Source organism: Erpetoichthys calabaricus, chromosome 5 (assembly GCF_900747795.2).
Source record: "Erpetoichthys calabaricus chromosome 5, fErpCal1.3, whole genome shotgun sequence".
NCBI lineage: Eukaryota > Metazoa > Chordata > Cladistia > Polypteriformes > Polypteridae > Erpetoichthys > Erpetoichthys calabaricus.
Window position 1 is genome coordinate 211,140,783 of NC_041398.2, and position 13,597 is coordinate 211,154,379.

Here is a 13,597-nt window from a genome sequence, read left to right on the forward strand (position 1 = left end):
GTTAGGAAATGTACACGTAGCATGATATTCAGGGGCCTTCCAGAAGTTAGTTAACTGATTTGAAAGTTGGAGAATTTTCTTTTATTTGCTTCATCAAAGAACCAGATATCACATTTGTGTTTTTTAAATATTTTGTAACAGGGGTGAGTGTGACTTCGGATTGAGGTTTGTTTCATTGGGTTACAGGACTGTATGTATCGAAGGCACATGTAGGCAGAAGCTCTGCTGCCATTTCAATCGTTAGTGCTGTCTACTAAGGATCTGTTTTTCCGACAGGAGCAGCTATCAGACATGTGAAAAAGGAATATACCATATACAAAATATACAAGTTGAAATAACCTCCCATAAACTAAGTCCTAAACAGTAAAATAATCTGCAATTGAAATTGTATAGAATATTTGTCTGTTTGTTTTAATGATAAGCAATGTGCAAGAGAGATTTTGCTTTAGGCGGGACAAATTATAATATTCATTGATCCATCCATTCTCTAAACCCATTTATCTGTTGTAGGGGGCAGCTGAAGCCTATCCCAGCAAGCAATGGGCACAGGACGTAACATTTCCCAGAAAGATACCAGCCCATCACAGGGTGATCACACACACATGTCAGGGGAAGAGTTAGGACCATCAATTCACCTAACCTGTTTGACTTTGTACTATGGAAGGAAACCAGAGCAAACCAACCTGGACCCAAATGCAAACTGCACGCAAGGAGCACCCGGGTGTGACCCCTGGACTCCATATTATGAGATAGCAAAGCTACCACTGTAGAAGAGTATTAGATGATTTTTAACATATTGCTATTAACTGTGGCCTTAAAAAAATTGAGGAAAAAATACTCTTTATTTAAGACTGATTTTAGTAACATTGCCTAACCATAGGGTGGATCAGGCCCTCCTGGCCAATCCTTAAACTTCTCCCATGCTCAGGCACCCAGATTGATTAGCAAGAGATGGCATGCATCTTTCATCAATGACAGGTTTAGAACTAGTAGGACCAGAGATCACACCCTGAATAATTGTGGGGGAAGATCACAAGTGTGTGCAGGAGAAATGTACTGTATGTAGGCATTGAAGCTGAGGTAGGCCAACGATATTGAGAAGTCTTTGATTATGTATACTTTTCTTTGATATACTGCAATCAATTTTCTCTTTCTTATTGGCTAAAATTGATATCATTTACTTGTAAAAAAATATGACTACTTTCCGCACTGAGGAATAATATAGCTTAACATGACTTTTCATTTGCTGCTCTTGTAGCATACATCAGTGATATTTGGCCACAATAATTGCTTTCCATTTACACAGGTGCAATAAAGCACATGTGAAAGGATCAGCAAAGCTTCTATAATCCAAATAGCACAAATACCTATAATCTCAGTTTATGAAGACATTAGAAGATGAAGGACAACTGGGAAAACTGGGGAGTTGAGCAATTTGTAAGGTCTCAAAAACTGAATCTTGAAAAACACACAATCACCTTCAACATAAACCCAGTGAAGAAGCAGGTCATGGAAGTCGGCGTGACACTTCAGACCAAGAAGTAAGTCAAAAAACTGTGTTTCCATTTATTCCATAGGACAAGAGGATTACCAAGGGAAATAAGAAAATGTGCAGGAAGAATTTGGCCATACTAGTTGCCAAAATGTACTGTTGCACAAGAGATCAACAACATGGACACACACACACACACACACACATATATATATATATATATATATATATATATATATATATATATATATATAATATACATGCGGTGGGTTGGCACCCTGCCCAGGATTGTTTCCTGCTTTGTGCCCTGTGTTGGCTGGGATTGGCTCCAGCAGACCCCCGTGACCCTGTGTTCGGATTCAGCGGGTTGGAAAATGGATGGATGGATGGATGGATATAATATACAGTACTGTGCAAAAGTTTTAGGCAGGTGTGAAAAAATGCTGTAAACAAAGAATGCTTTCAGAAATATAAATAATGATTGTTTATTGTTATCAATTAACAAAATGCAGAGTGAGCGAACAAAAGAAAAATCTAAATCAAATCAATATTTGGTGTTACTACCTTTTACCTTCAAACCAGCATCAATTCTTATAGGTACACTTGCACAAAGTCTGAGATTTTGTAGGATTATAGTCAGGTGTATGATCAACCAATTATACCAAACAGGTGCTAATGATCATCAATGTCACACATAGGTTGAAACACAGTCATTAACTGAAACAGAAACAGCTGTGTAGGAGGCTTAAAACTGGGTGAGGAACAGCCAGACTCTGCTACGAAGGTGAGGTTGTGGAAGACAGTTTCATGTCATGGCAAGATTGAGCACAGCAACAAGACACAAGGTAGTTATACTGCATCAGCAAGATCTCTCCCAGACAAAGATTTCAAAGCAGATTGGGGTTTCAAGATGTGCTGTTCAAGCTTTTTTGAAGAAGCACAAAGAAATGGGCAACTTTGAAATCGTAGATGCAGTGGTCGGCCAAGGAAACAGTGCAGCAGATGAAAGACACATCAAGCTTATTACCCTTCATAATCGGAAGATGTCCAGCAGTGCCATCAGCTCAGAACTGGCAGAAACCAGTGGGACCTAGGTACACCCATCTACTGTCCGGAGAAGTCTGGCCAGAAGTGGTCTTCATGGAAGAGTTGCAGCCAAAAAGCCATACCTCCGACATGGAAACAAGGTCAAGCGACTCAAGTATGCACGAAAACAAAGGAACTGGGGTGCAGAAAAATGGCAGCAGGTGCTCTGGACTGATGAGTCAAAATTTGAAATATTTGGCTGTAGCAGAAGGCAGTTTGTTCGTCGAAGGGCTGGAGAGCGGTACAATAATGAGTGTCTGCAGGCAACAGTGAAGCATGGTGGACGTTCCTTGAACGTTTGGGGCTGCATTTCTGCAAATGGAGTTGGAGATTTGGTCAGGATTAATGGTGTTCTCAATGCTGAGAATTACAGGCAGATACTTAGCCATCATGCAATACCATCAGGGAGGCGTATGATTGGCCCCAAATTTATTCTGCAGCAGGACAACAACCCCAAACATACAGCCAAAGTCATTAAGAGCTATCTTCAGCATAAAGAAGAGCAAGAAGTCCTGGAAGTGATGGTATGGCCCCCACAGAGCCCTGATCTCAACATCATCGAGTATGTCTGGGATTACATGAAGAGACAGAAGGAGGTGAGGAAGCCTACATCCACAGAAGATCTGTGGTTAGTTCTCCAAGATGTTTGGAACAACCTACCAGCCGAGTTCCTTCAAAAACTGTGTGTAAGTGTACATAGAAGAATTGATGCTGTTTTGAAGGCAAAGGGTGGTTACACCAAATATTGATTTGATTTAGAATTCTCTTTTGTTCATTCACTGCATTTTGTTGATTGATGAAAATAAATGATTAACACTTCCATTTTTGAAAGCAATCTTTGTTTACAGCATTTTTTTACACCTGCCTAAAACTTTTGCACAGTACTGTGTGTATATATATATATATATATATATATATATATATATATATATATATATATATATATATATATATATCTTTATACAACCAGCAAACTTTTCCTTTGATTACAAGATGATACAGCTAATCCTTCACTGTGAAACTGCTCAGCTTCAAGTAACTGATGATTTCTTATGCCAGCAGACTCTGTGCAAATCCTTGCATTAATTCTGTTAGACTTTAGTGTAGCAATTGATACTGTCAAGCATGATATTCTACTTTCCAGTATAGAGAACATTAAGTCCTATCTGACTGCTTGGAAAACGTTTGTAAGTCTTGGCAACAGCAGTTCCAGCTCAGCACCAATCACACAAGAAGTTCCTCAAGGCTCTGTCCTTGGCCCTCTGCTGTTCTGTTTCTAAATATTTCCACTTAGCCATATTTTTCGTAACTTTTGACTGGGTTACCATTTACATTGGTGATTTTCAGATCTATTTCAGTGTTACAAGCAAATGTTCATTTCAGCCTACAACTTGCCTCAGTGAAATTAAAACCTGGATGAAAAATAACTCTTTAAAATAAAATTGTAACAAATCAAAGTCATGCTAATTGACACTAAATATCAGCTTAACAAAGTTAGCTCCTTTTCAATTACTCTTGACATTGGCATTATCAGACCTTCTTCTTCTGCAAGAAATCTTGATTTGTCATTTTTGATTCCTCCTCTTCTTATTCTACCCATATAAATCACATTAAGAAACTTTGTTACTTACACCTCCATAACATATCCTGTGTTCACTCATTCCACTCCTTTTCTGATACTGAGGAACTTGTACACACTTTTATTTCATCCCGTATTGACTACTGTAACTCCCTATTGGCAGGTGCCCCTTCTAATCTTATATGGCATCTCCAGTTAATTCAAAACTCTGCTGCAAGAGTCCTTACACAAACCAGCAACTGTGAGTACATCACCCATTCTGTTTCGCCTTCACTGTCTCCTTGTGTCTTATTGGACTAAGTATAAAATTCTATTAAAAACCTATAAAGCATTAAATGACCATGCACCAGACACCTTCAGTAACCCTCTCTATTCCTACACTCCTGTCTACCCAGAGGGTCCAATGTTGTGTTCCAAACTAAACTGTGTCCAATGGGTGATGGAGCCTTCAGCTCTATTTTACCCATACTTTGGAATGGCCTGCTGAAATTAATGAGTGTAGCTGACTAAATTCATTCTTTTAAAATACATTTGGTCAGGAAGGCATTTAAGTTACCCTGACATTCTGAGCTTTTTTTCAGTTTATCCACTCTTTCCAGGTGCTCAAGATGATATGTGTTTGTATCAATATTCCAAATTATGCAGTTTGTTCAGGGTTTACTTGTAGTATTTTGTACTTTTGTATTTTTATTCTGGTGTATAGTCTCTTGTCTTAATTCAAATCTGTGTGTTTACTGTATTGATCCTTTCTATAGTATTTAATGATGATGTTATTTATTATCCAATGTTTTGTTTTTGATCTTTTTTTTCTCCTGTTCCCTGTTTTGTTTTAAATTTTTATAAAGTGTTTTGATCATGGGAATGGTGCTATATAAGTAAAATGTACTGTTATTATCTAATTATTAGTATTTTTACCAACCTATGAACAAGTTATATTAAGCAATCCCTACAACAACAACAAAACACACCTCTCAACTGACTCAACTAAACTATTTTCCAGTCTAATACTGAACATTTTCATTATATATTTGGCTGAAGACTTTATCAACAAAATATCAGATCAGCACACATTACAACAATGTATGTATACAGGGTTATTCAAAAATAATGTTATTATTTTAAAAGAAATTAACTGTGGTACTTTTCAACTTACACAAAGTTAATTAACACCAAGTAATTGTAAAATTAGTTTAGTCTATAATGCAGTGTTTCCTTTTTCCAGTGAAAGAAAATGGTGACACTTCAGAAATATTTTTTAAATAACCCCATATTTTTAGTTTTGAGTGCAGTGAGTTGTTTAGGGTCTCACAAAGAATAACAGAAAGTAACTGAGATCTTAAGTCCAATATCTTATATTAACACCATCTTCCAAGCTCAGCTGCCTACTTACCAACCTATAAATTCCAACAAACTACAATATCTGTCATTACTACTTGCTCCTTACTATTCCCAAAGTACATTATGTAACTCTTGGCAAAGTCTCCTTTACCTTTGCGGCTTCAGCTCTGGAGAACTCCTTTACAGATCAGTACACAATGCTCAATCAGTATTTAATTTCAAATTTCACATTTTAAAATTGTTAAATCTTGTGTTTACATCATTTTCTGATTTTCCCATCTTAACTGAAATACTTAAATTACATCTACTGTCAACGATCTGCTTCTATTTATTTTCTGTGTTTTAAAAATTGACTCGATAGACATCTGATAATATTCCGTTTATAATTATATTCAGAAATTCATGTACAATTTCAAAAGGCCAAAATATTTTTTCACACAATTATAGCCTCATCTTCCAGAGTGCGGAAAGCAAAGACAACCCAAATTATGGTCTCATTGGAGGCTGTCAAAATATCAATTGTTAGGTTAGAAAACTACCCCTGTACAAGATACTTGATCTGTCTGTAATTCATTTATGTAAATATATTTATGTGTGAAAAGAGGACAAACAAATTATACTGTACACATTTTCTCTGTGAATACCCAATATAAAAGAAAATTCTATGTGGAGGTTAAACTAAAAGCTGTAAAACAGGTAATGTGCAACTTACGTTTTGGTTAACTGAGAACTGGTTACAGGCTGTTTGAAGAAGCACAGTCTTCTAAAAAAAAAAAAAAAAAAGGAAAAAATGAATGCTATTGGTGCCTGTCTAATTGTATGCTAAACAAATAAACAGCCAATGTGGGAGGAGACTTCATCTGACAGGGAGCGCTCGAGAGAGAGAGAGAGAGAGAGAGAGGCTCCACCCTCTATCCCTATTCAGTTTTGGGTCTGACTTCGTGAGCTAACAAAAATATCGTGGGTATTGGAGTGGTGAATCCACCCTACCTTCCTGTACGATTATTGGATTGTTGCTACACGTTAATACTTAAGCAACTAACTGTAATGGAATGAAATCGCTTCAGAAAGCTTACCGAGATTGGGGCTACTCACGCTTCAACATGTACAGTGCAAGTAAGGTGAGCAAAAAATCAAACTGTGTCTGTGTTATCTATTGCTAATTTAAAAAAATAGACGTGACAAGTTTAATACAATTTACTTTTAATATACAATGTACACGCCAACACAGTCAAAAATAAGGTGTCCTGGAGGCTAAACTTGCTTAAAGCAAATCTTAATGTGCGGTTACCTTTTCTTTTAAAGCCGGCAGGAGGACGGAAATGAGCGAGATCGTGAGCCTTCAGAAGATGTAGATTTATTTTTGTTATAGGAAGGTTTAGAAGAAAATAAGGATAGTATACATGAGCATGAAATTATTTGTGTGTTACAGGAAATGTACGTGGTTGTTGGTGCTGCATAATCTAATCTGAAAGAAAGTTAATGCAAGGCTCCCTCGGCCATAATATGCGAAAACAGGTTGAAGTGTGGATGGATGGATGTTTTGATATTTGTTTTGTAGAGTGGTCTACGATTGTTCGTACAATTAAAGGTGTCACCGAGATTAACTTTTTACGCAGTAAGAAAATGTCAGGAGAGAAAAAGTCTATTAAGTAAAGGTCGGTCATTCATTCCCGTAGCTCAAGTGTATTAAAACAGGAGAGTGTGGCAACTTAATGTGAACAGGCGTCCTGTCAAAATTTTCAACCCATCAAATTATCTTACTCTTCCGTTTTCCCTTTCTCTGACTAAATATAGGAAAGTTAATGAATGAACAATGGGATGATCATTTCATAAACAACAAATTTGGCAACGAAACTCACTGACGAGTATTTTTGATTTATGATGTTAATCGTTTCTTTGACGGTGCTTACTTTGACTTGTTAACAAACCGGTCTGTGGAGCATTACTTATCTGTTCCTGTTATACTGGCTTTTTATAACGCTTACTTTTCATATTTTTCTATCTTTTTTATTTCGTCCAGAATTTTAAAAGAAGTATGTCAATGCCAATTCTTCATCATAATAATAAAAAAAAACAATTAGATGACAACCAACAGTCTAATGACCACCAGAACGAGCAGGCGGTTACGGGCAAATACTTGAAATTCTAAGCCTCCTATATGAAACAATGATAATTTGACAGGCAATACCTGTGAAACGTCATTAAAAAACAAAATCGGCAGGAATACATTTCTTCTCACAGCGTTTTATAGGGAAAGTGTGAACCCATACATAATCTTAAACAGTCACTTTAACACCGGGATTTTGTTCTGTAGTATAATCACACCCAAGACTTGTGACGCTTACAGACACAGATTGGCGTTCAAAAAGACAATGAGTGCAGTTTTTTCTGCACTTTAAAGGTTGACAAGGACAAAAAAAAACACTTTTTTTTAAGGAAGGTCACCGAAACTGCATAGCCGATGTAAAGACTATTTTCTCGCAAAAAGACAGTTATCAGATACCACGGGATAACAACACAGAAAACAGTTCACCACTTAATTGTCAAGTACTGTATATTAAATTCTCCGGGTATTTTAAGAGAGCTCAGGGTCCTCGGATTCTGGAAACTGCCTGTTGTCCCGAGATTCTGCTGTAATATCCCGGCAGTCCTATGACTTTTCCTAAATTCTGAAAGCGTAATCTGATATTTGGTTGTCTCTATAAAGGAACCGAACATTAATTTAAATGTCAGTTTTATCAGCCAATCAGAGGCAGCATGTGCTTTTTTAAAGGACTGAAAAGTGTTTTAAAACACTATGATTTATTTCTTTAATTTAATGGATGTGATAATTATTTTAAATTAACGTTTGAACATAGCTGACCAACAATCATCTTTTTCCTTCACCCTGTTAAGGGTCGCTGGTGTGCGAAATTCGGCCGCATCTGACGCACCAAGCAGATGTCATATATTTATCATCATCGTCGTCGTCATCATCACTTCGTTACCTTTTTTGTCCTGGTTTGGGTGCGTTTTCTCTTATTTATAGGAGATGCAAATGACAATGTAGTTCTCTGCCACAATGCATTTTCGCATGCATCTAAGACTATTCTTTGTTCTCATCTTAAAAAAAAATTCTCAACAAGGAAGTCAGTTCAGATAAATGAGAACATAACAGGTCGGGTGCAACAGGCAGGATAGCTCACAGGGTGTGGACTGCAATTCCATTCCAGGCTGAGGTGCAATCTACTGTTTGTATTGTTTGTATGGGTAGCACTAATTTCTTACGCAATCCATTTCTTGCTGTAAAACTGAAACTGGGCCAGTGTGAGTGACTGTCAATTAGGAGGGACAGCTTTTCCATCTTTGGCACAGAGAGCTAGGGAATTACCAGTCTTGATCAGGCGTAATAAATGAGGTAACAAATATATAAAATGAACATACGTCTGCACACTAACAAGTGTATCAACAAAGTGACACAACTCTTCATAGACCAGGATGTGATTCTCACCCTGTCTGCCTCAAGTTTGGATATTCTAACTAACTTGGGTTGCAGCTCAGGGCTCCATGGGCTACAGGGGCTCCAGAATTAACCAAGATGTATGAATACATATTTGTTTTGTTTTTCAAAGAAATATTCTTGACACTAAATTGGCTGAATCAATCCTCTTTATACTCTTATCCCCAAGATAATGTGTCCACCACTAGTCCCACACCGACCATACTTGTCTTCCATGAACTCCAGGTGGTGACAGTGGGTGGCTGCTGAAACGGTGTTTCCGGCACCACAGAGTACTGAGTACGGGCTATAGGAATGTAAAGCGTGTAAATAATAAACTAATGTTCCATATGACAGTAGTGGCAGTTCTTTAGGAACTAATAGTGGTAGAATTATGAAGTTCTAGTGATAGTGACACATACAAAGGTGATAATTTTGCAACAATGCCAAACTCTGAAGACAATATTGAATGTGCATGGTGTAACAACGGCATTGGGTAACTTTAAAAGCTACCAATTTCTGGGGTGCAAAGCAGAAATATCATGTACAGATGATAACTTACAGAATTTCAGTCTCTTCATAAGTGACGGCATGTTAAATGTAATTGGGGCAAAGCCCACACTGAAACCAAATTCAAGGGTGCTCATGAGGTCTGATATTGTTTATGATAAGCTACTGTCTTTCTATACACTTATTGTATATGATAATTCAAAAGCCTGATGTTGAAATGTACTGAGCAAAAAAAAACCTTTATGTGAAATGTATGCATTGATGGACAATTCTGCTTTGCAACAAGAGTAAAACATCTACTTTTTAGGTGTTTTGTGGACAGGTTACGTGTCACTTCACACAGTAGTGAGAAATTCTTTTTCAAAATAGAATTGTAAACACTTTACATACTTGAGCAAAATGTTGTTGCTGACAAGTCACTTATGCCTTGGAAAGGTCGCTTTGTAATGAAACAATACAATTTGGATCTCAGACTATTACTGAACTGGCCGTATCTCTGCTGAACAACAGCTAAAGTTTATCCTTAAAATTAAACCTTCTAATATGTTTTTTTACATTTATTTTTATTTTTGCTCTCATTTTTTCCTAGTTTTACACTGATAACTGAAAATAACTTGGTGCCAGAAAAATGTAAATATTTTCCCTCCCTCTCTCCTTTGCCCTCATTCAAAATAGGTAGTTGAAGGTTCCCACTGTCTTTATTTTTAATACCTGATATGGCCCACTGTGCTCTGCTGGTTATCATGTATAATTTTGCCATTGCATGCTGTGTTCTTCTCTGTCACTCATTATATTAGATGTAGTTTCTACATTTCTTTGCTGCTATCAATGCACCTCTTTCATACTCTCCCACTCCTTGTGTTTCTTCTGTAGTCCCTATTCAAGTTTAGGTGACTCCAAAGCTTTGACATTACATACTAGTTTTTCCGTAGTTCCCTCAGACGACCAGGGGGCACATACCATTTAAGCCCACCCTTGCCTGGGAGTTCTACTAGTGCTTCAGTTTCCTTACACATCTCAGTCATATGTGCCAGTAAATTATCCCAGTACGAATGTGTGTATAATTGATGGAATGGCTTCTCTCCTCTTGGATGAAATGGTCTTAGAAAAAGGATGGATACATGAAGATTCAGTGATAAAAAAGTACTTAAACTATGTGTTTGTGTGGCCTGTAATTGCGTGGGACAAAGACAGTTTGTTTTCCCATTATTTCTGTGGTTTTCAAGGCACAGAACTGTAACATAATAATATATGGTTTATGTTCACATAACAAGTTACCTGAATGAATGCTGACTGATTTTCCAAATGTAGTTCACCAATGGTTTCATAAATAATAATAATTCTTTGCATTTATATAGCGCTTTTCTCACTACTCAAAGCGCTCAGTAATTGTGGGTTAAGGGCCTTGCTGAAGGGCCCAACAGAGCAGAGTCCCTATTGACATTTACGGGATTCGAACCGGCAACCTTCCGATTGCCAGTGCAGATCTCTCACCCCAGAGCCACCACTCCACCTTTAACTGCTAACTTCAATTAATGAAGCAAGCTTGTTTCTGAAGAGATTATACAGAAATACATCGTGATGTAGGATATTTTTTCATAAGAAATTATTATTAAATGAAAAAATTGATTCAAATTTATTCCACGGTAACAGTTAAAAAAACATTTAAAAAGAAAATGTTTCAGCAGTTGGGCATTTATCAGGTGTGTGTGTTTACCTTCCAAAGCTTACCAAATTATATAATCACTATTCACTCCGAGGATGTCTTTATGAAAACTAATGATCCTTCCCCACAATAATACACTAATAATAGTTATACAATTGGTTGTAGTTGAGACATGGGACAGAAATCCCCAGTGAACACCTTCTGCGATGATGCCTTGGTTAATACCTACAGGAATATTTTAAGTAGGGGCCTGGTGAGTTAAATAATGCTGCCTGTGACACATTTTGCTGACCTCATCTTCAAATATTCTTACTAGGCAAGAATCGATAAACTTAATACACATAAAATACATTTTGCAACAAAGGCATCATGATACAGTACTCCCACCACATAAAACTACAGACAAAATCATTAAAAAATGGGGATAAACCCAGCAAAATTACTAGAATAGATCAAGAACATGCCAGGTGTCCAAGTGAGGTTGTTCATAGGAAAAGGCAGGCTCTGCATTCAGAGCTCAACCTCTTAGCAACCAAAGAAACTGAACAACTCATTTTTAAATCAAGACATCATTACTATGAACACGGAGAGAAAGCTAATAAGCTCTTAGCTCAACAAATCCACAACCAAGAAGTTCGCAATGCAATCCCAGCAATCACCAACAAAAAATTGGGATAATTTTTTGAAATAAACTGAAAAAAATGTAAATGATTAACTTAAAAAGAATTAAAGACCTAAAATTGGCACTAGCAACAATAAAATTGTGTTTAGCAGTTTTTAAATTGAGTGTGAAACGAACTCCGGCAGTTTCACACATTCATTTCTCTAAACATCTTGACAATTTCAAAAATGTGCCCTGTAAGCTAAAGGACACCTGCTAACTAAACTTGCGCAGTGCAAATTTAAGAGGCATGTAACAGATGTTTTACCTGTACATCTTAATAAATTTCTAGAAATTAACAAAATTTTACAAAATGACGATCAATATATGGACAACACAATATATAAAAATCAGGTACTGACATAGTTTAGAAAAACACATTCAGCATTTATATTCTCTTTAGCATGCAGTGTAGTGAAGCAGCGCAAATTGTAATTATGGAAATCTGAAAGTTTTAAAATAAATAGGCATTTGTAAACCTTATGATTCATGCGTAACTTTCATTTTTTGTATTATTATTTTGTAATATTAAAAAAAAAAGTTGTATGAAAATGTCTTCTGGACTGCAATGCCTCCTGATGTGATCACTTCATTGCCTCATCTGAGGCACCAGTCCTGGCTTTAAGGAAGGCTTAAATTTAAAATCACTTAGTATAACATAAAAAGGATGGATATTTCAATTTCCCTTTGAATAATGTTAGTCACATTACTGGATAATCGGCCTGATTTTTCTTGCAGATTGTGCTCACGTGCACATAATTCATCTGATGATCATCCTGTCATTGCACATTTTTGGCACTATAAAATGCAAAAAATGTTTGCTTTTAATAGAATGTGACACTTTCATTTCTCAAAACTACAAAACATAGTCCAAAAAATCTAAGTTAAAAATTCTCAGTCCCTATATCCTTTCCCTGTCTCTTAATGCAAAAAATAAATGTTTTAAAAAAGTAGTGTGTTTGATCCAATACAGATACCTGAACTGGACACCTCCATATTTTATAGGCTAGCCATGATGACACAATTTGCCACATGACTAGTACAGCAATTGTACACAGTATGAGAGAAATACGTAGAATACAAAATGGTCTATTCAGAATAAAGTTAAAATAGTGTAAGTAATTACAACAAGGCAAAATGTGCACAGATTCCAAAAAAGAAGTTCTAATACCCATTATTACGGGTACAACTCAAAAAGGATCCTAGTTTTTTTTAAATGTTTTATTACAGCTATTCTGATTATTTTAAAGACTATTGGCACTGAACGCATATGGGGTTGGTTGTTTTGCACTGTGTGGAAGCCGGCCCGGACATAGACAGGCGGACACATTGACGTCACCCACAACACGTTTATTTACAGTCATATTTACACAAGTGCACCTCAAAACCCCCAAAAGTCCCCAAAGTCCAGGCCAACCTTGAATGCCTTTCTCTTCAGGCCGCCTCTTCTCCTCTCCACCTGAGCTCTGTCCTTCTCCTCACCCGACTCTCGCTCTCGAATGGAGGGAGGTGGCCCCTTTTATCATCACCCGGATATGGTCCAGGTGCTTCCCAGCAATCTTCCACCGGCACTCCCCAGTGTGGTGGAAGTGCCGGCTGCGCACCCAGAAGCACTACGGGTGTCCCCGCTTCTCTTCCCTCCAGCACTTCCGGGTGTGGCGGAAGTGCTGAGGTCCAGGGCTCCAAAGGCATTGGGGCAGTGACCACGGGCCCCAGCAGGGTTGAGCTTCACAGCTCTGTACCCGTGGTCCCCATAGGTACCAGGACAGTCGCCCCCACATGGT

The 13,597-nt window shown here is 37.3% G+C and overlaps 1 protein-coding gene across 2 annotated transcripts in view; it reads left to right on the forward strand.

Moving 5' to 3' along the window:
- Positions 1-6,404: 6,404 nt before the first annotated feature.
- prlra (prolactin receptor a) overlaps positions 6,405-13,597 on the forward strand; it is an 80,513-nt gene continuing 73,320 nt past the window's right edge. For both annotated transcript variants that reach the window (XM_051928273.1, XM_028802471.2), the window contains exon 1: positions 6,405-6,616. The gene's annotated coding sequence lies outside the window, so the exon portion shown is untranslated. The remainder of the gene's footprint in view (positions 6,617-13,597) is intronic.